The following is a 27,768-nucleotide window of genomic DNA, read 5'->3' on the forward strand; positions in this document are numbered from 1 at the left end:
GGCAGGTATCTTTGGGGGTTCAGAGGAATGGCTTTGGGGGTACAAAATAAAAAGGAAATGTGCTGAGACTAGCTCTCCTGGAACTGCTAGGTTCGGGTACAAAATCCCAAATTCAGATATGGTCTTCCAGGGTGTTATGAACATACCAATTTGTTAGCCCCATTTATAAGTTATAACCTTTGAATGTTTAGACACATGATACGTGGATCTCCATCTGTACTCCTGTTCTACCGTGCAAATGTCAGAGGCAAGCCTGACAAAGTTGCACAGTAAATGCTCAGTGACTGTTAGGAGGAAGCAGTGAGGATGATATCCCAGAAGGTGGTGAGAAGGGCTCGCGGTGGCCCTTAAACGGGGCAAAGACGAGGGGGAGACGACGTGAGGCTGAGGTTCTCAGGCGCCTGTTTCTAGCCTAGGACACAAACACCCTGGTCTACGCACCAATATCCCCAGCTCAATCCTCTCCACACAATTCTATCTTGGCTCTTCCAGGCTTCCCACTAGGTTAAGAGTGGGAGCCCTAGAAAATACCGACATCCTATTCAGCAGAAGCTACTTGATTTGATAAGCTATTCGCCCCCCTGGGCCAAGCTCTGCCTCACAGATTAGCTGTGTAATTGAAAGCAAGGTGTTTGCAGCCCCAGAGGCCCCATGCTTAGCGATGAGCTAAGGAGAGGTGGGGAGAGGGATTGTTCTTGGAGGTGTGGGGGGGTCAGATTAGGGGGGTGGGGATGGATTCAAGAACCCACCTTGTTCCCAGAGTCTTCTGCAATGTCAGATCAGCAGGGACTTTAGTGAGCATGGAGCTTATGCCCTTATTCTGAGGAAGAGAGGGGAATGAACTTGACCAGGATGCCATAGCCAGTGAGCAGCAAGGCCAAGAACCCCATGGGTCCCTCTGACTCTACGTCTTGGGTTCTTACATTTCATTGTTCCTTCTGGGCTGCTGAGACAAGCCCCCAGGATAATGAGGAGCTTGGAAGAGACAATATAGAAATGCTATGTTTGAGAAAACTGCAGACTGGCTCCCAAATAAACATCTTCACCTTTACCTGCTGAAACAACTGCTGCATAAAAGCTGGGCCCTTAAGCTAATTAAAACCCACCAGGAACATAGGCTTTGAAATGCAATTTACAGCTCAAAGGGACAGGCTCGCTCCTCTAGGCTAATAAGAACAGAGGAAATTTGGCAAAAAACAAATTGTTTTCCCCAGATGAAACATTTCAGATGGAAGCTGTATTGTGGAAGAGTCAAGCCTAAAGGTGGTAAAGTGCCAGAGCTTTGCAAAGGCAGAAAAGCCCTACAAAGTACCTGCACCCCTGAACTATGGGTAATTGAGCCACCCAGAGGGGGATCACATTAAGAATAGCCTCTAATTACTGACTGCAAGCTGTCAAGAGACTTTACACATCTCACCTTACCTAACTCTCACAACAGCCTTATGAGGAGGTCATTTAGATAGGGAAAGGAAGCTCAGAGAGACAAAGTAACTGGTTAACGGAACAAAACCAGACCTGTACCCAGGTCTGACTCCAAAAAACCTGTGCACAGAGATGCTGCCTTGGGTACTGATTCCCATGGTGAGAATGTGTAAGCCTGAGCCGGTCACACCCTCTCCTTGGTCCTTACCCCTTTCCCTTTTCTACTACAATGCCTCCCATCTGCATAGGATTTTAGTGAAGAAAAGCCAGTTTCTGTTCTTGGTCCTGACACTGTTCCGTTCCATTCCGTTCCGTCGCTCAGTCGTGTCCAACTCTTTGTGACCCCGTGGACTGTAGCCTACCAGGCTTCTCCGTCCATGGGATTCTCCAGGCAAGAATACTGGAGTGGGTTACCGTTTCCTTCTGTTAGTCCCATTTTATAGGTGGAAAAGCAGAGGATCAGCAAAGATACATGATTCACTTAAGGTCTTCTGCTGGTGAAGGGAGTAGCTCGGGACTTGAATCCAGGCTTCCTGTGTGACACTCTACCTGCCACTGTCTCTACTGGCCTAAGCACTCTGGCTCTGCCTTACCAAGCCTCTCAGTTCTGCCAATCAGGACCTAGCCTTCAGCCTGACCTCTGAGGCACACAGCCATCGGAACAGTCCCTTCCCCAACTCTATAAATCCTCCTCAGCACTGGATCTCCGCTGCCCATGGTCCTTACCTCCACCACACCCACCCCCACCCACCCAGTGCTACTTACAGCCTCTGTCTGGGCCAGTTCTGCTGGAGAAATCCAGTCTATTCCCAAGCCTGGAGATGAGTGGTCATACCAGCCTGTGGCCAGACCTCTGCCCTTAGATAAACCTGCAGACATCTGGGTGACTCTGAAGGAAAGCAGCTATCAGTGATTGGGAGACTATTTCTGGAGAAAGCAAAGCAATTGTACTGATCAGTACCCAGGGCCTCCTTGATCCAGAGCCTCCTTGGTTACTAGGCAGCTAGGGATGACAGAACATCTATTAATCTCATTAAACTCACCAGGCCTCAGCTCATTATCACTGCCCAAATGATCATTACTGGACAGACAGGACTAATTTTCCAAGGAGTGCTCTTTAGTTCCTGACCATTCCCACTCCCACAAGAAATCCTAGCTCCCATCAAGCTGAACACTGAGGGCTCCTGGGATGGGAGGGAGTGTAAGGGGTCTAGGTTACAAGTCCACGAGGCTTGGCTCTACTGCTCAGTCATGTAACCTGCAACACGTCATGAAATTTCTCAGAGCCTTGTCATCCTTATTCCAAAACCAGAAATAATCTTTTTCCTGATTACCTTTCAAATCCAATATGATGTGAAAGTGCTCTATTGCCTCTGTAACATACTATAGACAAATAAGGGATTACACTATTTCTATTATTACCGAACTCCTAACCCGTTCACTAGGTGCTGGGAAACAGTGCCCACAGCAATGTCCTCTACTTGCTTTTTAAGAGAGCCTTCTCTCCAGGTACCTGTTCCTTGACTGTTTCCTAAAAACGAAACAGCACAGTCTCTGCAATCAGAGAGGACTGAGTTCCAACTGTAGCCCTACCACTTACAAGATATAAACTTGGTGATGTCCTTTATCCTCCCTTGGCCTCAGATTCCTCAACTGCAAAATGGGAATTGTACCAACCTCCCAGGATTAGACCAGTATGTGTCAAGTGGCCAGTATAACGGCCGTGACCAGGAGATATTTACATAAGAAATTCAAATGCCCAATGTCCTATGAAGAGATGAATCTAGCCTGGCAGTCTGGATCCTCCACATTCCAGCTCTAAAGCCAGATACCCACATTGTCTCCCAATGCTCCAGCTCTTAACCTGAGAATAAGATAATCAGGGGTAAGGGCATGCTCTCTCCCCTGTCCTAGTACCTTGGACCAAACCTAGAAACTTTGTAAGAGTGCCCCCTTCCCCATGACTGTATGGGCCTGGGAGAGGAAAGAACACTGGTGGGAGGAGGTCCAGGCCTTGCTGAACCACTGACTCACCTCTGAGTCCCACCCTCATGAGGTCTCTAGTCTTATACTCTGTGCATCTCTTAGGCAGTGAAGAGAGAACGGCATCAAAGAGTGGGGAGGTACAAACTTGGCCCACCAATCCCGAGTTAAGAGTTGGGGAACTACAAATGACTGTCAACTTCTTTATTTTTGCCAAAGAGGTCATTCTCTCCACCCTCCCAACGGGAACACTGGCCCTGGCTTTGTGGCTGATGTGCCACACAGCCATTAGTTTGGGAGCATGTGATACAAAGGGCCCTTCCATGGTTAATCATCACCAGTATCTGCTGAGCACGTACTACACACCCGGTGTTGAACAACGTCTTCTGCTGAGGTGGGTGGTGGCTTTTATTGTGTCCACTTCACAAATGAGTAAACTAAGGGCTGGAGCTTAGCCCAACACAAGCTAGGAAATGGCAGAGCTGAGACCGGTCTGTATGAGACGAGAGCTAGTGCTCTCAACCTTGGCCCAGAATGGCTTTCTGTAAGCGTACACTGTACTTGCCAAGACATCAGTTTCTAACATCTTCTGATCCTTTGGGGAGAAACTCATGAAGCCTTGCTGAGGGCGTACTCTCAAGTCCAAGAGTCAACAAGCACTTACTGCAAGCCTGGGGGATGGACTCCTCCCCCTCCTCACACCTTAAGGGGCTGACTCCTCACAGTGATAATGTGGCAAGATTAGTCACTGCTTGCAGTTGGTTGATTATAGCTATTCTTTTCTGTAAATGAAGTTTAAAAGTCATCAAAGGGTTTGTCAGCTGTGACTTATGAGCCTCTTTCCCGCAGGGAAGTCAGGCAGTGACAAATGCCCCTCTCATTCTGCCATCCATTACAAGGCGTAAGGTGCCATGTTCCAATTACTAGAGACCCCGACGAAGTCCATGGAAAACCCTGCTCCAGGCTGCAGCCATTACTCAGACCTGGCAGGACTGCCAGCAGAGCTGCCCTAGGCCCAGACTTCACAGGCTAAGAACGGAGGAAGAGCAGGTTCCCGACTTTGTGAGTCAGCCCCTCTACTCCATACTTGTGTTACCCCTGGTGGGTTTATCCTAGACACATTTCAAAAAATCATGTGGGCTGTCTCAAAGTACCCAGAATCAAGACCGCCTGAGACAGACAGACATGAGGAAATAAGGTCATGCTGCCGGTGGAGTAGGTAGGAAATATGATGCTCTAGGGGAAGGGGATAAAACAGCTATGATGTTCAGAGTAGAGACTAAAAAAACCATAGAGATCATCTAGTACAATCAATTGCCTCAGTACTCAATACCCATTCTATGCTAAGCCCTGTCCAGCTAAATGCTGGGGAGCCAAAAATAATAAAACATAGTCCCTACCATTGAGGGCTCAGTTCAGTTCAGTTCAGTCATGTCCGACTCTTTACGACCCCATGAACCGCAGCATGCCAGGCCTCCCTGTCTATCACCAACTCCCGGAGTCCATCCAAACCCATGTCCATCGAGTCGGTGATGCTGTAAAACCATCTCATCCTCTGCTGTCCCCTTCTCCTCCTGCCCTCAATCATTCCCAGCATCAGGGTCTTTTCAAATGAGTCAGCTCTTCGCATCAGGTGGCCTAAGTATTGGAGTTTCAGCTTCAACATCAGTCCTTCCAATGAACACCCAGGACGGATCTCCTTTAGGATGGACTGGTTGGATCTCCTTGCAGTCCAAGGAACTCTCAAGAGTCTTCTCCAACACCACAGTTCAAAAGCATCCATTCTTCAGCGATCAGCTTTCTTTACTGTCCAACTCTCACATCCATACATGACCATTGGAAACACCACAGCCTTGACTAGACGGACCTTTGTTGGCAAAGTAACGTCTCTGCTTTTTAATATGCTATCTAGGTTGGTCATAACTTTCCTTCCAAGGAATAAGCGTCTTTTAACTTCATGGCTGCAATAACCATCTGCAGTGGTTTTGGAGCTCAGAAAAATAAAGTCGGCCACTGTTTCCCCATCTATTTGCCATGAAGTGATGGGACCGGATGCCATGATCTTACTTTTCTGAATGTTGAGCTTTAGGCCAACTTGTTCACTCTACTCTTCCACTTTCATCAAGAAGCTCTTTAATTCTTCACTTTCTGCCATAAGGGTGGTATCATCTGCATATCTGAGGTTATTGATATATTTCTCCCAGCAATCTTGATTCCAGTTTGTGCTTCTCCAGCCCAGCGTTTCTCATGATGTACTCTGCATATAAGTTAAATAAGTAGGGTGACAATATACAGCCTTGACGTACTCCCTACCACTGAGGGTAGATGAGATAATTAAGGTTTAAAGAAGTGACCTGACCAAGGTCACAAAATAAGTTAGCGTCAGTGATGGAATGAGAAAGCAGTTTCCAGTGAAGTCGAGAAAGTGGAATGACACGGAGCCCTCCTGCGTGCCAGGCTCTTTGCACAGAACATGGCATAACAGTAAAGAGTGCTAGGTCCCATTCACATCCCAACTACACACTTACTACAGAGTTGGACTTCTGAAAAGTCCTCAACCTATCCAAGTTCCAGAAAAATTAGGATGGTAACAGAACTTGAGTGTTGTGGTGCGAATTAAGTAAGATAATACATGTACAGTGCACAGTGGCAGGCACATAAAAAGGATCCAAGATATTATTTAACGTCAAGTAGCTCAAAACAAATTGAGGTAGGCATTATTAATTTGATTTTACAGACAAAAGACTTAAGCTCTATTTCACTTTGACACACTAAGTAAGCCAGTACTTCTCAAAACTACTTGTGGTAAAGAACCAGTTTTTTGTTGTTTGTCTTTCTAAACTCCCAATCCATTATAGACCAATACGTTTGTAAAATACAATAAAAATGTCAACTTACTGTAAAGTCTCTAAGCACTTTCAGTTTCTGTGCTCATCACAAACAGGCAAGTTTGTGAACGAGTATTCATCTATTCACTGGGCTGCAAGCTGAATAGCACAGCTCTAAGCTATGCTCTGCAGTCCATGGGGTTGCAGAGTCAGACACAACCGAGAGACTGAACTGAACTGAAGCTCACCCAGCTCTGTCAAGCTCTATAAAAAGCAAACCAAAACAAAGTACAGTTTATTTCTTTTTTTTTTGAGTCCTTTATGCTGATTTCTTATAAACTTTGGTGTTACACTAATTTACAAAAAACTATTCTGATCTTTTTTTCTTTCTTCTCAAGAGAGAAGATCAGGGATGAGTTCAAGGATTTGCCACCAAATATTTTAGGAGGTGATTTATCTTGGTCGTCTGCTCCAGGTCATAGTATATCCTGCAAACCAAGATGATCTAGGCTTACTGAGGACTAACACCTTCCCTGAAGCCTGGCGATCTGAAAGGCAGGCGGTCTATTCCTGAAGGGATTAGTACTCCGAGACCCTCTCGCCCCACACTAGAGGACATGAAGAAATCAGCCAGGAAGGGGAAGCATGCTGTAACTCTTCTTTTTGGTATTTCTAATTTTCAGTCTTTTATCATGGCTTCCCTCTCCTTCTAGAGAGTTTCCTGACAGCAAGATGAGTATCAGGTTCATGGATCACTCCTGAGTGCCACTGTACACCCAAGAGTATAACTGGCTGGGGCAGATGAGTAGCTTTTCACCAGTGTGCCAAGACATAACAATGTGTTGGGAAGCTTCCAGGTGCGTGGCTAAATTCTCAGTGTACAAAACTTTGTTTTGTTCTGAACTAATGGGGTAGTACTATTTTTCAGCACAACCCAGAGTTGAGTAGGTTATATGATGCAGTGTACAGAGGCATGGCTGGCTCCTGTGAATAGGGCCTGCCATCAAGCAGAAGCCAAAGCCTACATGTTTAGTGCCATGTGAGAGGCCACATAATATAGTCAGGAGAGTAATCTCTGAAGCCAAATTGCCTACATTCTGCCACTGAACTAGCTGTGTGACATGACTTTCAGTAAGTGTCTGAAGTTCTTTATGCTTCTGTTATCTCACCTATAAAATAGGGGTAGTGACTCGTATCTCAAGGGTTGTTGGAGAATAAAACTACCTAATTCACATTTAGAACGTCTGGCACATTACAAAGTATGCTGTTGTTATTAGTACTGTTATTGTTGGAACCCAGAAGAACTTTTTTCTCAAGAGTATGAAAGGTGGTGAGTTCTACTGTAACATTAATCTAGAACTGAACTGTGATCAAGCAAAGAATACTATCACTGTGATGCAAGAAATTTTAGTATCTGGAAATGTGCCTTGAACATAAAAGGAATCACAGGAGTAGGCACTCATTAAGCATTAAATGAATAAAGAAATAAGTATACAGAATAAAGCAGTCCCCAGAGAGTACAGCTTGAGAAGGGGGTTGGGAAGAGGCCCCTAAGTGATGGTTCTCAGAGAGGCCTCTTTGTACCTCAAGGATCCAGAAGGCAGGTTGGACTCCCCTTCTGAGCAGGGTTCCCAGGGCTGATATTCCAAGAAACCTCTGCTTGCTCAGTGTTCCATGTTTCCGAAGGAACACCCACATTCTGTGGCCACTCTATTCTGAATAAGGCTGCTGCAGGTTGTACCATGGTAATGCATATATCCCCACTTTCCAGACTACATCAGAGGAACACAGAAACAGCAGCCTAACCCCTCCCAAGAAAGGTTTTGCCCTAAGTTAAAACAGTAACAGGGGATTCATAATTCAAAAAAATAGTAACAGGGGAGGAACTTGCCTGGTGGTCCAGTGGTTAAGAATCTGCCTTGCAATGCAGGGGATGCAGATTCGATCCCCGGTTGCGAAACTAAGATCGTGTGGGGTAACTACGCCTGCATTCCGCAACTACTGAGCCTTGCACTGCAACAAAAGATCCACATGATGTAATGAAGATCCTGAGTGCTGCAACTAAGATCCGATGCAGCCAGATAAATATAACACGACAGGATAGAAAACAGTGAAGTATACTTTTTAAAAAAGTCATAGGGGATTATCAGTTTTGAAATGCTGCTTGCCTGTGGAGTCCCAGGTCCCCAAATCCACTTTCAATAGCTGTGCAAACTCGGGAAGGCCCATCAGTTCTCTGAGGTTTAAGGCTATTCGTCTGTAAAATGGGAATAAAAATTCTTGCCTTGCCCACCCGCAATGCAGGCTGTTTTGCAGGTCAAAGGAGATAACATATGGGAGGACAGTGTTACCTGAGATTGCTACAAAAATGTGGACAGGAATATTCCCTGGGATGGACAGTTCCTGCACGTCTTCCTAGACAGAGTTATCCTGGCAGTGAGCCAGCTGGCTGGAAGCAGGCGGTGGATGGTGCACAAATTGGCACTGCAGCCAAGCACTGTGCCCCTCAGGTGTAAGGGCAGTTGACTAAAATTCTTTCATGTGGAATCAATATTTTCCTCATTACCAATCCTTCTACTTGAGAACACCTAATGCCACCCCTCACAGCCTCACAAAGGCTTGATCCAGCTGAAAGAATATGCATTTGACATAATAAATATATATATTTATTTTCCCACATTCAGACAGAAAAAGAAAGTTGACCTCTCTCCAGGGTGCTGATCTATACTTAACTCAGGGCTCTAAGCACCATCCCACAGTGCTTTATGTTTGACCCTAAAAGGACCACTGAGAATGACACCACTCTGTCCCTCTGGTAACATTAATTTCACAAATATTACTAGGCTCTGCCTCTTAAGTGAACCACTGAGCAAGCCTGTCCCTGTCTCCTGTTTAAGACCCTTCAGCAGCTTCCCACCACCAAGAATCAAGCCCAACTCCTTCAACGTGGTTTACAAGTCCCTTCACTAGTTAAAGGTTACCAAATCCATACACAACAATCCTCTAGGAGTTTATAAGTCACACCCACTTTACAGATGAGTAAACCCTAGTGCAGAAAGACAAAAGCAGTTGCCCAAGGTGACACACTGAGCAAGACAGTATGAACTGACTTCTTTCCTAAGGGATAGGTATCAGATTCCAAAGTATAGACTTGAATTCACAATAATCTTTTCTTGGACTAGTCTATATGATGCAGTATGGGAATGGGGCATTTATTGCTCAGGCAAACCCTTTCATTTCAGCTTCCTTTGTTGGAAAATGCCAATCTGAACTCTCACTCCCACAGCATGATTGATAAACTTGGCATAATGACCAAAATGTTCATTTTATTGTAATATGGTACACATTTGCATAACTAAGTTCAGGAGGCCACAAGTATAAAAGTAAACCAATGGATCACAACATCTTGGGGGTGGGGATGGGGGTGGAGGTGGGAGAGGCCAGCCCTGCAACCAACAAGCATAACATGCCCAATACCTAATGAACTTCTAATTTATTCAACTGATGACAGAAGCAGCTGTGGTGTCTATGGTTTTTTTCCCTCCATCACCCTCTTAAAATTCACTAACCCTTTCTGGCCCCCTTTCCCCTCACTACACAAGTTTCTATACTGCAATAGCTAGTTTAAAAAAAAAATTTCCCCAAAACTTTTGCAGATGTCTCAGCTGCAGGATCAACAGCATGGGCCCTAGACAGAGACAGACAAAGATCACTTATTTACTTATTGTGTGACTTTGGACAAGTCATGAAACTCAAGTCAATGTTCTCTACTGTTTACCAGGCGTATACTGACATATACTTCTTCCCTCCACATACTGAATCACTTCCTGATTCTCACACTAAAACCAAGCTCAGATGATTTGGCCCCATGAATATTTTTAAAATGCAGCTCTTCTCTCTCCATTCATATTAGCATTCAAATTCATCCTCCACACAGTCACAATGTCACTACATGATTCCATTGCCTAAAATCAAAGTTTTGCTTTATTATTTCAAAATTTCTGGCCATTAATTTTGGTGTCTGTTCTTGTGTGTTTATTTTTTGAATTATCATAAGTAAATCACCTAAACCCCAACCCCTCTATAGAATATAACTATTGTTAGCATCCTGGTATATTTCCTTCCAGTGCTTTTTCTGTGTATTATATTTGGATTACATAGTTAGATCATGCATTCACTTCTGTAACATAATCTTTTCAATTAACATTATTACACATTATATATAACATATCTGCCCTACTGCCGCATAGCTTTCAATAAGCACCATTTAAAAAATATTATCATTTTTAATAACCCACTATTTTCCCATGAGTGGGTTTATTCTAGTTTAGACTGGTCATAGTTCAGGTGGTCATTTAAGCTTCTTCCAATTTCTCACTATTATAACAGCATTCGAGGGAAAGTTCATTCGGTATACTGGATTATTTCCTTAGGACAGAGTCTCAGAACTGGAATTACTATGTCAAAGTGTACAAACATTTTTATGGTCCAAAGTGCTGTAACAATTTACACTGCTATCACCAATGAATGACACTTTCATGGCAACTTCACCAGAATCATACACAGTATTGGGGGGGAGGGGCGGGGGGGGTAGTTAACAGGGAAAGCAAATCTTCATTATTGTTTTCACATATACATAAAAATAACAGTCTCCCACGATTATTACACCAAGTTGTAAATCTACAGAATTTTGATTGCCCCAAAGAAGTTATTTATTGTAGGTTCTTAGGCAGAGCAATAATATGCTGAAAATTTATTTACTCATTCATCAAAAATTCATTTATTGAGCACCTGTTTCTGTCAGACACTGTACAAAGTATAGAAATGAACAAAGTATAATCCCTGCCTCCAAATGAATTCACAATCCACACAGTCCAGTGGTGAGGATCTCAGGAAAACCAGAAACTGTGTTTCATCTCTTTCATCTCCATAAGGGCTATGACAGGAACATGTGGGAACCCATGTAACTTACCAAAGGGACAGGGAGGAAGGAAAAGAAAGAAGTCAGAGAAAGGAGTCATCAAAAAGTCAAGCCGATGTTAGCCCACATGTAAGATGAGAGAAAACATTTAGAAAAGAGGAAATAGCATAGCAAAGTTGTGGAAGCTGGACGGTGCTTCCACATGGAGTGAATAGTGTAACATGCATCATGGTTTGGCTAGAGTGTAGAATCTAAGGCTGGATGTTGCAAGAGGTGACAGCAAAGAACCTGGAAGAGGTCAGATCAGAAAGCCGTCATGGGCTCTTGAGGAGCTTAGACATCATGGTAGTCATGACCCAGTCCTATGGCACATGTAGGAGAGTGCTCAATAAGAAGGCACTCTAAGTCCCCACAGGTGTTGAGTGTCTGAACGACACAAGTCAACTCTCAATCAGAGCATCCCATCTGTGTTAACTCCTTTTGTCTCATATGTTCGTCTTCTCTTGCCAAGCAGTGCAGGACTTTTGGGGTATTTTTCACATCACCCGAGCACATTACATTGCTAGGCACATGGCAGGGGCTCCAATAATGTTCACAGATCAACTCACTGGAGGTAGCTCATGAAATAATATACATACTCATGAAACCCTTACTGCCCTGGCATAGCACCTGCCAATCTCAGCAGCTCAGTCACTGCCTCTCCTGGCAGATACACTGCCTCAGAAAGCTATCTCTCCTCTTCTTGCTCATTCTGCTAAATAAAAAAAAAAGTGCCTGGGTACAAGAAACTGGGCTTCCCTGGTGTCTCAGATGGCAAAGAATCTGGCTACAACGCAGGAGACCTGGGTTCCATCCCTGGGTTGGGACAATCCCCTGGAGGAGGGCATGGCCACCCACTCCAGTATTCTTGCCTAGAGAATCCCCATGGACAGAGGAGCCTAGTGGGCTACTCAGTGGGGTTTCAAAGAGTCGGACACAACTGAGTAACTAAGCATAGCATAAGAGACTATAGAGTATGTGATAACTAAGGAGCATATTGGGTGGCCATCGGGGAGCTCTGAGGGACATAAATCCTTCCCCACAGTACATTCCTCAAGCCAAGGACTCCCTCAGCCCTACTGGCAGTTTAGGAGTGCCACCATAACCCCTCCACCACCATAAAAATAAAATAGGTTTTTCCAATTGAATGTGTTAGAAGTCTCCTTTGAATAGCTGCTGACTTTCTCTAAGGTGTTACTACTTTCTACATTAATAACATCTGCTTTAATGATGACAAGGATATTAACAGGATGATTATTTCAACAATTAATAAAACAGCCATTCATTCATGCCCTGCTCATAGTGGCATGACCTGGGGGCAAGAGGGTCTGATGTACTGCCTAAGATCCACTTGAGGAGGCAGTGTTAAAATGATCTGTTTCTGTGTTATCTTCCCTCCCAGGCTGTTGAGTTCCTGGATGGCAGGGACCACAATCTATTTAATATTAGCATCCCTCTGGCCTTTCAGGATAGACTCTGGCCCACAGGAGTATCTGCTGATGGGAATTCCATGTACCACTGTCCCCGCTCCCTTCCTCATTCATGCTTGTTAAGAAACAAAGAAGCAGGCAGTACAGAAAATGAAGCCAGAAGACTTGGGAGACAGAAAGGAGACATCTTTGCAAAAGCCCAATCAACTCCAGCCTTCAGGAAAGACTGTTTTACAATATAATAAATGATCATTATGATTTATTTTTTATTTTTGTGGTAGATGCATTACTAAGTATTATACTTCTCATTCTTACAACAACTCTTTGAGGTAAGAATTATATCAAGGTCACAATGGTCCTTTCTGAGATTCTTTTAGAACTTCTGGGTTCAAACCCCAGCTCTGCATGTATCAGCTGTATCATGCTGGGTAAATGTCTTAATTCCTCTGTGTCTTAGCTTTCTCATTTGTAAAATGGGAATAGTATTACAGTACATTCCCCATAAGGTTGTGAGAATTTCGTCAGGTAATATACCTGCAAGTGAAGCATTCAGGAATTTTCTAAATGAAATTACTGTTACTACTGGTCCCATTTAATAGATGGCTTCAAATATCACACTCTTAACATTCAGTGAAAAACAAAACAAAAAAAAACATTTAGTGAGATTAAGAGAAAGACTACTTCATCAATAAAACAGGACCAGAACCAATTTCTGATTTGGTGACAGAAGCTGGGGCCAGAAGGTTTTTCTGTACACAAAGCCACTGATGTCATGCCCTTGATGAAAACTCTTCAGGATAGCCTTTGTTTTCCATCCCCCTCCTCTGTATCCTGATATGAACATTCTACAGACTTCAGTCGCAGCAACATTTGCTGTACCTTTGTATTTACCTACCTGTCTTTCTCCATTAGACTCTGAACTCCTAGGAGGCAGAGACTCTGTTATTAATCTTTGCAATCCCAGCCTCCAGCACTACCTGGACAACGAGTAGATGCTCAGTGAATTTCTGCTAATAGGTGACAGAATCCTAGGTGGGCACTGCTTCAGTCTATGGTTTCCCAATGTTCCTGACAAAGCAGCTCCTTAAGAGTGAACTGTGTATTTGATGTTCATGGGTCGAACCAAAGTCCTTCATCCGTCAGTAGGGCAGAAGGATAGGCAAAACAGTGATGAGAGAGAAAAACAAAGGAGGGAGAGAGTGAGAAGCTGGGAACCAGAGGTGTCTTTGTTCAGCAGACTCCAAGGAATAGGGGCTCAAAAGAGAGGCTGAATCTCCAGGCCAGAAACTGGTGAATTAAAGCTCTCTGGGGAAGGAAGGAGGCAGAGGGTCCTCACCAAGTAGAGAGCAACAACAGCTAGAAACTGCCATCCTTGTCAGAAATCAACCCAGCAAGGGAGACCCAGTCCACACTCTAAATTTAATCTGCTGACCCTGAGATAAGCCCAACCACTGGGCCCCACTAGGCTGGCTTCATGGAAAAACTATTGGGCAAAGAATCTACTAATGTTTCAGTTCAGTTCAGTCGCTCAGTTGTGTCCGACTCTTTACAACCCCATGAATCACAGCACGCCAGGCCTCCCTGTCTATCACCAACTCCCGGAGTTCACTCAAACTCATGTCCATCAAGTCGGTGATGCCATCCAGCCATCTCATTCTCTGTTGTCCCCTTCTCCTCCCGCCCCCAATCCCTCCCAGCATCAGACTCTTTTCCAGTGAGTCAACTCGTCGCATGAGGTGGCCAAAGTATTGGAGTTTCAGCTTTAGCATCAGTCCTTCCAATGAACACCCAGGATTGATCTCCTCCAGAATGGACTGGTTGGATCTCCTTGCAGTCCAAGGGACTCTCAAGAGTCTTCTCCAGCACCACAGTTCAAATGCATCTATTCTTCAGCGCTCAGCTTTCTTCACAGTCCAACTCTCACATCCATACATGACCACTGGAAAAACCATAGCCTTGACTAGACGGACCTTTGTTGGCAAAGTAATGTCTCCGCTTTTTAATATACTATCTAGGTTGGTCATAACTTTCCTTCCAAAGAGTAAGCGTCTTCTAATTTCATCCTTGGGAAATTACTAATTTTTCTATTAATAAATATTTGAGGATCTACTACTATATGTCACGATTGCACCAAGCACCTGTAATACAATAAAGGTTTATCACTAATTTGCTGTCAGACCCTGGACAAGTCACTACCCCTTTCTCTGAGCCTCAGTGTCCTCATTAGACATGTGGAAGATAACCTCTATGTCAGGATTGTTCTGAGTATCAGACATGTTTTTGAAAAGTTTACTGCACAATTTTGCAAAGGTAAAGGTGGTATTTTTTACTAGAAGGCTTTGTAAATGCAAGGACAGCCCTCACCAAATAAATGCCAAAGACAGCTCCCTCTGCCAGGTTCTGGACAGAAAGCAGTAGCACATTCCTAACCACTGAATTCCATGGAAGATGGTGATGAAAAAAACAGAAATCTGACACATTCTCTTCAAATTCCTCTTAGGATCTTTCCCATAATCACTGGTGTCAGCATTCATCACAGGGAACTACACTACGGGCCTCTTGGATGAGCCCCTTGGTTGCAACTGAAACTTCATAAAATAAGAACAAACTTAAAATTTTGTGGGTCAGAGGCACCTTTCCAGACACTGAGCTAAAATTACCTGATCCCTGGTCTTTCAACTATTTGGAAACATTTTGCAGCCATTAAGCTTGTTGTTTCCGCATTTTCCTGCTTACTGGCACAAACACATCAAAACAGAAAGCTTGATGCTCTAACAATGCTCTCTGATTAGTGGTTTGCAGAATCCTCTGTAATTTTACGATTTGCTGGCTAGAAGAGGAAGAGCAATGGAGTACAAATGGTGGTGTGGCCCAAGAGAGGGTCAGGCACCCTGAACTCTAGTTTTGGTTCTAGTGTGGACTGGCTCTGTAAACCTGGCTGAGACCTTAACTGCCTCATCCAAAAAATGGAGAACTGAACCAGAGTAGTTGTGCATGAACTCTTTCATGAAAAACCAATCCTCTTCAAGATGTTAGGGGCTCCCAGGTCAAATAAAAACAGCAAACTTGGCCTCCTCCATCCCTTCCTCCCCACCCACCCCAGTCATATGCACACTAAGGCTCTGAGAGGTCAAAATTAAAGAAATGCACTTTGCATTATCCAGTATGACTTTTCCAAGATTATAAACATCTCTTCTGAGGAAGACACACCGGAACAGATCTCTAGGGTCTCTGTCAGCTCTAACCCACTGTGATTTGTATTAGAAGTACTCAGCCAGTGCCTGGAGCACCCCTGATTCCCACTAATTCAGTTCTCTTAACCCAATGAGGCACTTAAATGATACTCTGGCTTATAGAAATGTAAATGAGCTACATATAATTTTCAAAGATTCAGAATACAAGACACTTAAAACACTAAGATGGGAAACCTGCAGTTACTAAGGTCCTAAAACTTGTTCCATACTGTGCAGGTATTTTTCTATACATTATATCTTTTAATTCTTAGACAGGAAGTTATGACCAACCTAGATAGCATATTAAAAAGCAGAGACATTACTCTGCCAACCAAAGTCCGTCTAGTCAAGGCTATGCTTTTTCCCATGGTCATGTATGGATGTGAGAGTTGGACTGTAAAGAAAGCTCATTGCCAAAGAATTGATGCTTTTGAACTGTGGTGCTGGAGAAGACTCTTGAGAGTCCCTCGGACTGCAAGGAGATCCAACCAGTCCATTCTGGAGGAGATCAATCCTGGGTGTTCATTGGAAGGACTTACGCTAAAGCTGAAACTCCACCTCATGCAAAGAATTGACTCACTGGAAAAGAGTCTGATGCTGGGAGGCATTGGGGGCAGGATGAGAAGGGGACGACAGAGAATGAGATGGCTGGATGGCATCACCGACTTGATGGACATGAGTTTGAGTGAACTCCGGGAGTTGGTGATGGACAGGGAGGTCTGACGTGCTGTGATTCATGGGGTTGCAAAGAGTCGGACACGACTGAGTGACTGAACTGAAATACCATTATCCTCTTATCACAGAGAAGAAAACTGAGGCTTGAGGAAATTAAGGAGCCTGTGCAAGATCATTCAGCTAGAATATGATGAACACCAGATTTCAAACCTAGGACTATTTGGCTCCCAAATCTTGGTTCTGCCACCATGAGCACCAGACAATTGACCACTAATCTTCCCTAACCTTCCCTGGTCACAACTGTCAAGTGAGAAAAGGAATCCTTGCACTGCTGCCCTCAAAGAGTTGCTCTAACACTCAAAGGCAATAATAGATATGAAAGCACTCTGTAATATATAAAGATATTAATATACAAGGGGCAGGTGAAATATTGTGAACAAATGTTGATATTTCCTTTCATGATTTTTTGAGGTAATTGAGGTTCTTGCAGGCTTCCCATTATGAAGTCAATCGTCCTTACTCCAGTCACCTTCTAGTCCTGCTCCCTCAAAACAGTGTTCCTTTTTTCCAGTTAGGATTTCAGATAAACAGAAAACATGTCAATTTCTCAGTACTGATTACTCTTTAGGCTATTTGTCAGTCACATTAAGCAGTCAATCTGCTTAAGGAGTTGGAAGTAAAAACAGTGGAGAGGGTGGGGAGTGTTGGGAGATCTGTAGATACAGGAGATGCCAGATTCCCCTTAAAACATGAAACATGCTCGGGAAATAGGTCCAAAGAGTCATTTGGGACAGCAGATCATAGAATCCTTTGCATGAAATCTATCCAGAAGATTAGTAAGTATGTTGTGCATAGGGGGAGGAAGGGGCAGGATTAGCCAGCTTCACTTTGTTCTGGGATGGAAAATACCTTGGCAGGGACCTGAGCATAGAAACAGCAGTAGATGGGTGTAGGGCTCTTCACTCATCCTCTAGCCCAGAATGGGATCACACCCTATAATCCACAATGCTGTGGCCATCTGCTCCCTTCAGCTTCTGGCGGAGTAAGGCCAAAATCAACAGCAAAGCATTCTTGGAACCAGGCCCTGGCTGGGGACAGATAAATAAATAGCAAAAGTCCCTGCTCTCAGAGGAAGGCACTGCATCAAGATAGTTTGAGCTTAACCAGAGGTTCTCTCATAAAACAAAATTTCTGGCTCACAGGGTATATTCAAGAATTGTGTGAAATGAATGAATCAGAGGAGCTTTCTTCTATGACTTAGGACCACCTGTGGTGTCCATCCTCATTCTGGCATGAATAATTCAGTGACTCTGGGCAAAATATTTCATTTCTGTGGACCTCAGTTTACACACCTGTAAAGTAGGCTCTGTCTAACCCACAAATTGCCTTTTGTAGCCAATGACATAGTAGCTGAGACAGCACTCTGTAAATGGCATGAGATGGAATAGTGGGAGCTGACAAGGACATTGGAACACATGACTTTAAAAGTTCAGAGCCCAATTTGAGAAAGACTTGAAATAAGCTCTTTTTCTTTCTTCCCAGCCAATTTAAGTCGCTTTTTCTCATAGTGAAGTCATTCTCTGCATTTCAAGTGAAGGGAAAGGGAAACCAGGCTTACAAGTATGGAACATCTGCCATCTTTCTACTTTTCAATATCTGTTCAGAGCCACTGTACTGCAAAAGAGAGCACAAAATTTGGGTTTCTAATCCCTAGCTTTTCTTAATCAAAAGCTATAAAACCACCAACAAGCCTCAACCTCTTTCAGCCTTAGTTTCCTCATCTGTAAATTGCCGAGAAATTTCCTAAGTTATAAGGTTACGTTTAAGATTCAATTAATGATGAAAGAGTGTTTTGTAACTCACAAATACCACACAAACAACAGTCATTACAGAGCTATCTTCCTATCAGCTCATTGACTACACAAGACAGTGGTTATCACTAAATTGACAGGTGAGATCATCAAACTCAGAGAAAATCTTGATGGTAACACAGCTCAACTCTGACTTCCTCCAACAAAGGTAATTACTCCTTTCATTTATTATAGGAGTTATTTATTAGTTTGTTAGCCTTATTCAACTAATAGATCTCAGGGGACAGAGCTACATATATTTTATGCATTTTTGTATCTCAAGTGTCCAACACTGGCACACCAAAAACACGCTAAATAAATACTGGCAGCAGAAACACATCTAGAACATCCAGGACTAATTCCAGGTATAGAGTTCTTCTAAGAGAAAGTGGCCCCAACCTCATAGGCTGACTCATCTTCGCATCCCTCCTTCAATTCCTCCACCCTAGGAAGACTTTCCATTACTGAAGAGTCACCCAGCCTTTGTAGGCAGTGATCCCTCAAGCTTGATTACTCTTCATATGCTTCTTTGCCAAGCTAATTCCTATTCAGCCCTCAGATTTGGAGGCCTTTTTAGTCACCCATAATACTGGTTCAGGTATTCCCTCTCCACCCGCTGTCTGTTTTATCATAGAACCCAGGCACATAACATGTATCAACAAAAGTATCTGTTGATGGTTGAATGAATGAAATACTGAATCTAGAAATCCAAAGGTGATGGCAGGGGAAAGACTCCTGGCCTGGAAGTCAGGAGGATTGACTGTTTCTAATTCTAGCTCCACCACTGCTGTGGTTCAGTGATCTCAGGCAAGCCCTCTTCTTCTGTGGACCATCTATGAATGAGTCTACCATCTATGAATGATCTCAAGAGGTCCTCTCAGCACTGACAACAGATGAGACTTAGACTCATGCTAGGTCCTAAGGATGAGAAACCTCTGAGGCCAGCTGTGTGCTCCAGAGTATGGGAGGCCCCATATCCACACCCCATGAGCAGCACCAGCGCCAAGTACATGAACTGTGCTGTCAGCAGCCTCCCAGCCTGTTGGTTTACTTAATTCCACCTGATGAAGTGCCAAGAATAAATCGTAGGTGAGCAGCAGAGCATTTTAATGAGTCCAGAGCCTAATGAATCTTTTCCTTCCTGTGTCAATTAGAATTTCAAAGCTAGGATCCCCAAGGACCAATTTATTGGGAACAGAGAGAAGCCTTTTGTTCATCAGCTGCTGCCTGAGCGACTTGCTCTGGCCCTGTATGTCTGCTATGTAACAATCTTGCTTACTCATAGATATGCCACCTGGTGAGAAAGACTGCCTCATATTTCTGGGGTCTGAACTTGAGGAAGGAAAGGAGGGATCAGGTCGACTTCTGGGGGTGAGTGGGGAGGTAGTGAGAGAATCAGAGCAGCACTGACTTGAATGTCACGTCCCAAGGATACTGGTCTTCAAAGAGCTAACAGCAGTAGATCAACTTGCTATTCATCCAACTAAGTATCAGGTATTGTGTGAGACCTATTTGTCTAAGGTATTTTTGAATCCTCACAATAACCCCCAAAGTTGGTATCAAAGGCATTATTTTCTTTTTCTGGCCATGCCTTGAGGCTTATAGGATGGGATCTCAGCTCCCTGACCAGGGACTGAACCCAGGACGTGGCACTGGAAGCCCAAAATCCTAACCACTAGGCCACAAAGGAATTCCCTCAACACTATTTTACAGAAGACACTGGCTCTAAGAATTTTAAAGAACTATAGAACTATTTGAAGAACTAGACAAGGAACACAATCAGTAGCTGGCAGACAGGGATTTGAACTCACATTTGGGGCTTCCCTGGTGGCTCAGAGGTTAAAGCGTCTGCCTGCAATGCGGGAGACCTGGGTTCGATCCCTGGGTCAGGAAGATCCCCTGGAGAAGGAAATGACAACCCAATGAAGTATTCTTGCCTGGAGAATCCCATGGACGGAGGAGCCTGGTGGGCTACAGCCCATGGGGTCGCAAAGAGTCGGACTTTCACTTCACTTCACTTGTGCAAATCCAGAGACTGGACTCTTTCTATCAAATCACAGCAACCTTGCCAGAGGGCTGACAGGGCCAGTGGCTGATGTCCTGAATGGTAGAGATGGCCTGTGGGCAGCCAGTCAGGTCATGTTGGACACTTGCCACCAACAAACTTATCTTTTTCCAGGGCACAAGCAAGAGTGCCTGTGCCCTGCTGGTTCTTCCACTGAGTGGAGCTGGCAACCTCACTTATTCCCAGAACATAATCCAAATCAAGTCACCATTGACACTAACCCTAGACTCCTATCCCAGAAATCTTTTTTTTGGGGGGCTGTGCTGGGTCTTTGTTGCTCCAGGCGTGTTTTCTCTAGTTGCTGTGAGTAGGGTTTACTCTCTAGCTGCAGTGCAGTGGCTTCTCATTGCGGTAGCTTCTCTTGTAGCATAGCAGGAGCTTGAGAGCGTTTGGGCTCAGCAGTTACAGCTCACAAGCTCAAGTAGTTGTGGCACATGAGTTTAGTTGTCCCATGGCAACTAAGTGCATTGGCAGGCAGATTCTTAACCACTGGACCACCAGGGAAGTCCCCAGAAATCGTTTGGCTTATGAGGAGTTGCCAATCCTTGATTTAATACCCCCCAGGACATGACTGAGCAATTTCACTTTCACTTTTCCCTTTCATGCATTGGAGAAGGAAATGGCAACCCACTCTAGTGTTCTTGCCTGGAGAATCCCAGGGACAGGGGAGCCTGGTGGGCTTCCGTCTGTGGGGTCACACAGAGCTGGACACAACTGAAGTGACTTAGCAGTAGCAGGTACCCAGTTGTCTTGCCTCTCATCCTCTTCACATCACACAGGGCCAGCCCAGTTGCCACTGCAAGTCATCAACAGTGGCACACTCCAGGGTGAGAAAGTAAACAAGTCAAGTTTCCAAATGGTTATGAAATGGAATTTTAGGACTCTGGTGGGAAAAATACCTAAGAGGGAGGCCGAGACAGTTTGTCCAAATTTACACAGCTAGAAAATAGCAACAACTGGAACATAGGCATATACTGAAACTTAACGTGGTATCTGTATCTGCAAAGAGTAAGAATAATACAGAAAAAATGAGATCAGTGGCTTAAAAATATTTTTAAAATTTTAATTTCAAGATAATTATAATTAACACCCCCATTTTACACATAAGAAAACTGTTCTCTGAGTCAACTAACTTATCCAAGAGAAAAAGAGCTAAATGAGGGAGAGGAGAATAAAGGAATTAAATGGGATCCAAGTTAACCTTGGATAAATAGCTGCAAGGAAGCAGGGAGGCAAGGGAAGGGAGGCTGCACCAGGAGAGTTACCAATCCTGGCCTTGCTACTAACTTGCTACATGGCCCTGAATATTAGCCTCATTTTTCCCATGGGCCAAATGGAACTCAGGGCCCTATATCTGGCCTCAGCTGTCCCCTTTCCAACCTTACCCCCAAGGGGCCAAAAAACAAAATACCAAACAGAAGCAATATTGTAACAAATTCAATAAAGACTTTAAAAAATGGTCCATATTAAAAAAAAAATCTTAAAAAAAAAAGTATCAGGCACTTGTTGAATGGACCAATGTATGAACTACTGATCTCTAAGGTCTCTTTCAATCCTGGCACGCTATGATTAACTTACGAGCTTAGAGAACTCAGAAGCTCGAAATTCAAGCCTGGGTGAACTTAAGTTTAACCTATCCTTTTGGCTCCAATTTTTTATATTTGCTTTGCCTCACAGGGTCATCAAAAATCATCTCCAAATATAATAATCACATCCTAAAACACAACTACACTCATGCACAGATAAACAACTGTATGTCACTTAATTCAACAATGCTAGGTATGAAACACAGGATTTCCTTAACGTGGAAAATGAGACCTTACAGTTTAGTCTCAATTTACTTTGATAACTTTAACCCTAACCACACTCCATTCCTGAAAGGCTATGCTCTGGCTACACTGGACTGACTACTCTTCTCTAAGACATATATGGAGGCTTCTATACCTTCGGCCCTCACTGGTCTCTTCGCTTGGAAGCTACAGACTACCCTTTTCAACTGCCAAATACTTCATCTTTCAAGACTAACAAATATCTCATCTTTGAAGTCCAACTCAAGTTATCACCTCTTTCGTGAAGACTTCCTTGATCAGGAGGGCAGGGCAGTTAGTCCCCATATTTCCAAAGCACTCCACATGCTTCCATTATAGTGATCATCACTGCCACCTACTTACTTTACCTACCTGTTCTCCTTGATCAGCTATGGGTTCCAAAGGTCTTGACCATGTGTTTGCCTTCTCCTTATCCCTAAGGACCTATCCCTGTGCCTGGTACAAATATTTATCATATTGAATGCTAACATGGCACCACAACTAACACTTCTTAACCTTCACTGGCAGACTGGATCAGGTCAGTCTTCCTTCATATTGTCCTGAAGTTGTGCAATACTTCCCCTAATACTTCTACCCACTAATATGAACTCTTATGGGACTAGAGAAGAAGCTGAAAAGAAAGAAGAGAAATAGTATTTAAAGAGCCTTGACTGTTACGCTAAGCAGACTGGATTTTATTTCAGAGGTTTTATGAGCAGGAAACTGATAAGAATAAGATATGTATCTTAAAACCTATGGAGCGAAAAAGGAAGCTATATTTCAGGGGCAAACATTGAAGGTAGGTTACCTCCGGGGACATCTGGATGCAAAGAGGTCACAAAGTTCCACCTGGAGGAAGTTTGTTTTGAGCAGAGAAAGGAAGAAAAAGGAAGTTATATTTCACTAGCGAAGACAAGTTTGTTGTTGTTGAGTTGCTAAGTTGTGTCCCACCCTTTTGTGACCACATGAACTGTAGCCTGCCAGGCTTCTCTGTCTGTGGGATTTTCCAGGCAAGAATACTGGAGTGGGTTGCCATTTCCTTCTCCAGGGGATCTTTCTGACCCACGCAGTAGGTACCAAGTAGACTGCACTGGCAGGTGGATTTTTTACCATTGAGCCACGAGGGAAGTCCAGGGAGGCAAATTAGTTAACAATTAAAAAGTCGGTGAGAGAGGATTAAAATCTGGCCTTGAATGATAGCACTGGGGATGAGAAAAGCAAAACAGCTGACACAAAAACTCATAATGAAAGCAGTCGCCTACTTTGCCCGAGTAAAACTCTGCTCAAAACAAACTTCCTCCAGGTGGAACTCTGACCTCTTTGCAACCAAGATGGTACCAGAGGTAACCAGAACAGGGAAAAAAGTCTCCATGACTGGATGAAGGGGAAGAAGCAAGTCTAAGATTAGCAAAGGTCAAACTCTAAGCCAGTGACCAAGGCTGCAGGAGACAGGTTAAGGTCCTGCTGATGCTGCCAGCTGCAGAAGCTTCAGGAAAGAAGTTGGGTCTGTGCCCTGAGCAGAAAGATGCCTTTCTGAGTTGGAAGAGCTCTGACCAGCTTTAATGCCAGAGACTCTGATCATGTTCAGTGGTGTTTTGTTAAGGAAAATTATTCAAAAACTGGAAGGCAAAAAGAAAACTGTGTGACCTTTACAGTCATGTTAGGACTTTTTTTAGTATGCATCTGAGAGTCACATGATACTCTTGGAGATGGGAATTTTGTCGGACTTACTGTTCACAAACAGGGCCCAAATATTTTAAAACTCTGCAAGTTACAGGTTAATGCACAGAAAAATGAGAAAGTACACTTTTTTTAAGTAGAGAAGACAACATGAAATGTTACTTTTCATTAGGACATTAATTTTGGATCTCAGTTAGCAACCTCATTTTAATCCTTTTTCCACTACCAACCTAAATCCAGTTTGTCAGCAATTCTCATTCTGCTAGTTTCCACAATGAGTTAAAGACAACTTGACACACACTCACCACGTGGATGACAATTATGCCCTGACATGGTACACACATCCATAGGCCTACCCACCTACCTCACAGGAATCAGATGCCAGGAGGTAAAAGACGACTGACATAGAGGCACAGAACGTTAGTGAAAGGGAACATGTGTTCACTTATGAAATGACATGAAGTTTAGTGTTGCAAAGAGGGCACAAGGCTGAGAGTCAGACCTGCCACTAATTCACTGTGTAACCTTGGGCCTATTACTGCCCTGTGCTGGGCCTCAATTTCACAATTACAAAATGGGAAAGTTGACCAAGGTCAGTGTTGTTTTATTGCAACCCTGCAGGTTGATGTCAGATGCCTGAGGCTATTTCTGATGAGGGTAAGGGGGAGGCTGGACCAGTGGCCTCTGGGGCCACCATTGCCACTTCTAACAGAGCAGCTCTGTTTGAGACATTGAATTATGTGTTTAAATAAAGGACTTCTCAAAAAAACTGGTAACTGTTAAGATCTCTTCCTACTGGCCATAAAATCCCATCATTTTATGGCAAATGATCTTGAGGAAAATATCTCCTCTGAGGCTACACTTAAAAACGTACCGTTTAGAAGAGGGTCTCATTAAGAAGGCCCCAGCAGCTGAGCAGGAAGGAGTGAGGCAGGGGACCGGGGGCAGAGGGCTCTCAGAAAAGGGCGGAGACTAAGGGCCTGCTCCTTCTGCAAATGCAGACTGACGGGGACCCAGGGCCACGGACAAGAACTCTTCCAGGAGGGCTTAGACTCACTGACCTTATCAAGACAAAGGATGTGGACTATCTCTGCCAAATAAAGGCAGATGCCTTCAGTGTCCTTATACAAGTAAGGAAGGATCTCTATAAGTAAGGCACTTTGTAAACTGAAAAGTGATGACAGGTCCAAAGACCTACTAGAGCAATCTTCTTCTTAACTCTTGTATATATGTATGCCTCTGCCTCCTCTCTTGCCAGGTCCCTGAAGGAAGCTCATCACACTTGAGATATTCACACCCCCTGCATTTCAGAGCTGGGCATCCAAGGGGCTTATTACTTGAGTATTCCCCTCATTCAACTTTGAAAATGACAAGGACACTTCTCACTAGAGAATCCACGTTCCATGTTGAAGACGGAAACCTGGCCTCTAACTTAGTGACTGGACGTCTGGGCCACACACATGGATCCTAGAGAACTTGGTCTGACGCAGGATAGAGCAGAAGAAATGGGAAAATGCACTGAAGGCATGGAGATATTCCCAACTGCCAATTTCTAAAGCCACCGAATCCCCCTTTCTGGGCACTCATGAACACTTTACCCTCCTGGAAAGGCACAGGCCAGAGGCAGTATGATACTCAGGAAAGAGCTTAGGGTACTAAATGTATGGGGTCTATGAAGGCAGGAGGACCTGAGTTCAAACACCAGTTCTTTCACGGACTAGGTTGATGACCTCTGACAAATTCATTTACTTCACTGAGCCTCAGCTTTTCCTTTTGGAGCAATTAATAACTTAAGGAGTTACTAAGATTAACAAAGATAGTTTTAATTTAAAGCACCTATCACAATACCTGGCATATAGTAGGCACTCAATACACATGAATTCCTTCAAGAGGGAAAGAACCAATAGTAAAAGATGACTGAAGAGATTCACATGACAGGTGGGGGTGAGGCGGAACCTAGGGGCCAAACCCCAGCCAGGAGCAGATCAGAGCTGTGAGTGGCTCAGAATGGGAATGGGCTGATTTGGAGAGTCTGTTGTGCTATTCTAAGAGCATCTGGATCCTGTACCAGCCAAAGCACATCAAATAGGAGTGCTTGTGAAGAGCTTGTTTCTAAAACAAGTGCGGGCTGTGTTATTGACACACACCCCAGGGGAATTGAGAAGACTGTTGGCAGAGATGTTAAGAAAGCTGACATGCTTTCAGTTCCAATCTTTGCTACTACATGTAGCTGACCTTGGCTCTAGAGGACAAGAAAGCCCTGGACAAGAGACAGAGATTCTGGTCTGAGTTTGACTCTGAGCAGGTGATATCACCTCTCAGGCCTCAGTTTTTTTCTTTTCCAAATAATAACAATTCTTTATGTGCCTACTCTCTTATCACTACCCTCATTTTCAGATGATGATACTATGGCTCAGACAGATTGAGTTAATTTCGGGCAGGAATTTGAATTCAAGGTGTGCTGTCAAAGCCGGGAGTCAAAGCCAGCATGCAGTATCTCAGTTGCCCAACAAGAGATCAAACTCATGCCCCCTGCATTGGGAATGTGGCATCTCATCCACTGAACAGTCAGGGAAGTCCCTTAGTAGTCTTTCTACTCTATTGCATCATCTTTCAGTGTTAAATGAGGGGGTCAGACCAGGTGGACCAAGGCATTTCTGGATTTGAAAGTTGTATGATTCATAGTGGCTTGAAACAGTGGTTTCAAGAGCATTCTAAATATTACTCTAGTGCTAGCCTGGCAAGTTAAGAAGCCTTCTGTAAATGAAATCCTCAACACCAAGGGCACAAGCAGGATACAAACCAACTCGAGAGCCAGAAGAGAGCAGACAATGAAATTTTAGGAAGCCCTAAAAGGCCCTTGGAGAATACACCGCCTAATTCATTTTACAGATGGGGATATGGAGGCTAAAAAAAGAGAAACAGCTTTACTGGCAACACCCAGAAAGTGGGTAATAGAGCTGGGCTCTGTGCCTTATGGTCTCTCTCATACTTGATAACAACTCAGTCTCCAACCTTCCAGGCCATTCTAATTTTATCACTGTTTTCTTACCCCCACCTCAAATATTCAGAGATAGGCTACTGCCCCTGCAGCCAACTCCCAGACACTTCTCATCATATTCAGATGACTCTAACTGTCCCTGTTGAAGCCTTATGCAGGACTGAAGGTGAGCCTCCTCTTTTGCTCCACCCCCAACTCCTTTTTTGAACCACAGACCAAGTGCCTTTGGAGGCACAGAACTGGAAGAGATACACCAGCAATTATAGAACACCTTTCTGTTTCATTCCCTCTTTTTGGAGCTGAGGACACTGAGGTTCAGAGATAAATACTTCCGCAAGGCTGAGTTAGTAGAAGACTTAAGAGCCTGGGTCACAATACTCACTTTCTACTACAATCTGACACTGAACACATGATATCAGAATTTATTTCAACCACCAGTGGCTGAACACCAATCCAAGTCAGGCATTTTTTCATCATCTATTAGCACCACAATAATGCCTGTATAGGCATTCCTCCCATTTTGCAGAGGAGGAAACTACAGCTCAGAGAGGTTAGTCACACAGGAAATGAATGTCCCAGCAAATTCAAATCTTTGACTTTATAGCTTCCTCTCTTTCCCCAGCAGCATGTGGCCTGAGATTTTCAAGATTTACAATAGTGGGAAAGATGCAGTTAATTAAACTTCCTGAAGACCAGTTATAATGTAGATAACGTTGTCTCCTGGCCTACACACTTAAGTAAAATAACTCTTGACATACTATGCTAATTGAGGGGATAGGGAGGGAGATGAAGGCAGAGGGTAACAGTAGAGACCCAGATAACACAAAATAATG

At 43.9% G+C, this 27,768-nt stretch overlaps 1 protein-coding gene across 5 annotated transcripts in view; it reads right to left on the reverse strand.

Moving 5' to 3' along the window:
* RALY (RALY heterogeneous nuclear ribonucleoprotein) overlaps positions 1 to 27,768 on the reverse strand; it is an 87,555-nt gene that overhangs the window by 11,408 nt on the left and 48,379 nt on the right. For 2 of the 5 annotated variants that reach the window (XM_055435849.2, XM_055435833.2), the window contains exon 3: positions 20,193 to 20,280. The exons of the other annotated variants lie outside the window; for them this stretch is intronic. The gene's annotated coding sequence lies outside the window, so the exon portion shown is untranslated. The remainder of the gene's footprint in view (positions 1 to 20,192; positions 20,281 to 27,768) is intronic. 5 annotated transcript variants of the gene reach the window in all.

This window comes from Moschus berezovskii, chromosome 15 (assembly GCF_049115385.1).
Source record: "Moschus berezovskii isolate FMDL1 chromosome 15, NW_MosBer_1.0, whole genome shotgun sequence".
Lineage (NCBI taxonomy): Eukaryota > Metazoa > Chordata > Mammalia > Artiodactyla > Moschidae > Moschus > Moschus berezovskii.